Genomic DNA, 2,500 nt, shown 5'->3' with positions numbered 1-2,500 from the left:
ACAAATATTCGAATAAAATATTCAAATATTAAGATATTTGAAAAAGAATTTCTGTTTCATATCACTGGCAATCACGGGCAATTTATTTTAAATGAAGAAAAATTTTTTCTCAACATTTAAAATTTTTTTCATTTTTTCTGGCAATTTATAGAGAAAATCGATGAATAATATATATTATTTTCATCATATTTTATTTCTAAAATATTTATTTATTATCCGATTTCTATGAAATTTTCAGGAATAATTTAGATAGGCATTTTACATTGTTTTATCAAAGAAAATCCACAATATTTACCCATTTCGAATTTCTATGAATATTTTATTGTTTTTAATATATTGAAAAACTACAAAATAAATTCATAAAAAATAGAAAAGTGGAAATATTAATGGAATTCTTTTGGCATAAAAGAGCCCAATGTAGAAGCGATCTTTTATGCCTAGATTTTGGCAATTTACGAGCATTTTTCGATTTTTGGTGAATTTTTTTCCATTTTATAAATATTATTGAAAAATATGAAAAATATTTCTTAAAAATTACACATTGAAATTACCCAAGTTATTTCATTTTATTTTGATAGCATTGATCAAGAGCTATCATTTAAGCCGTTTTCTATACTTCTATGTGCATTTTTCGATTTTTCATGAATATTTTTCGATTTTTTTAATATTTTCCAAAAATGGCATAAAAAATTCTTAAAAATCGTACATTGAACAAATTGTAAAAATTTGTTCGGCATAATGTTGCTACATTAAGTAGCGATCATTATGCATCATTTCCTGGCAATTTTCATGTAATTTTCAATTTATTATGATTTTTTCTTGATTTTTATCAACAGTATTAAAGGCGAAAAAATTCATAAAAAATTAAAAATTCTTTTTATGTCTGATATGACTTTATTACAATATAGCTATTCGAAATAGATATTATGTTAGTCAATTCAGACATTTTTCTTTGGCAATTTACGTTTATTTGGTGTATCACCATATGTAACTAGGGCGGATGGATATGGTTAGATTTTTATATTTTGGTCTTCTCTTCTTTGGATATGTTCAAATAAGTCACTAGAATGATGACTAGACATTTTGAAACCATTCTGAAGTAAAATACTCCAGCAGCCGTTTAACCCCATTCGAAGAATATAAGCTGTTTTGGATGATTCTCATACAAAAATTACCTTTTATATTCTTCATCTGTGAAAGCTAGGGACAGTAGGAATGTCATGAATCCATTCGAACTTTTTGCTAAATGGTAGAATAGACGTGTAGCAATCATTTTGTAGCAACACTTAGTCCCGCCGTTCAGTTAGACGAATGAAATAAGGTATTTTGTACAATCTTCAAACAATTTGCCTATATTCTTCTGTGAATGATAGGGACAGTAGGAATCTCTTGTATTGATTGAGGTAAGTCACTAGAGTGATGACTGAACATTTAGCTACCAATTTCAAGCAGTATTTGATACCGCCAACCACTTTCGCTATGTAATATGTGGTCAATCTTTCGCTTTTTGGATATTTTCTTCGATTTGGGACCGGGTATCCCAAGTATAAAAAATCGAACCAAAGCAATATCAACTTAGAAAAATACAATGTATTTCTCATAGAAGTACTACTTTGGTTCATTCATTCATCGACAACTATTTATATGCATCCAAGACACACAACATCATAGTCATCTTCGTTTTTGCCCAAATGAAATGAGACCAACAGCCACCTCTCTCGAGGCGACCATCGGTCTTTTACATTCATTCAAAGCAGTCAAGTGGAATAGACTTACAGCCACCGAGGGAAGTAGTTGATTGTCTTTCACATCCACAAGACATGGAAGTGCCAGTCTACTAGTAGTGAAAAACATCATCAAATTCAATGATATCAACACCACACTCAACTAGTCCATCCATAGCCATCTCACAACACCAAAATTCCGAAAAATCTTCGCGGCTAACGCAGCGAATTTTATTTCTTCCTCTAGGTGCTTTTTTGTGTGTGGCGAGTGGGGGGGAGCCCCCCTTTTACTTATTTTACTAAGTCAAAAAAATGAAAAAATTTTTGCAGGGCTTAACTCCCCCGGGGCCCTCAATATCGGAACTGCATAGAGCATGCTTTCACACACTCTACACAATCGTAGTATTCCAATATTGATCAGCAAAAATTTTCTACTAAAGATAAATTAGAACATATGCATTAGTCCTCTCAAACATGACATAATGTTGGAACCTTGTACATCATGAAGAATGTACAATTCGTAGTATTCCAACGCCACATAATCGACAACTCACATACGTTCTTATGTTTATCTCCATTTTTTCTCATGTTATGTGTGTTATTCATAAGTTATTAACTTATTATCAATAGCGTCTCTAACAAAGACGACAAGTTGAAACCATTACCAACGCTTTTATATTATACGTCTCTAACAAAGACGACAAGTTGAAACTATTTTACAGCAAGCAATGAAGACAAGCCCCATCACTTGCTGTTTTACAGCAAGCAAAGAAGAC

Source organism: Musca domestica, unplaced genomic scaffold (genome assembly GCF_030504385.1).
Source record: "Musca domestica strain aabys unplaced genomic scaffold, Musca_domestica.polishedcontigs.V.1.1 93, whole genome shotgun sequence".
Taxonomy (NCBI): domain Eukaryota; kingdom Metazoa; phylum Arthropoda; class Insecta; order Diptera; family Muscidae; genus Musca; species Musca domestica.
Note: the sequence above shows the minus strand (reverse complement) of the source record.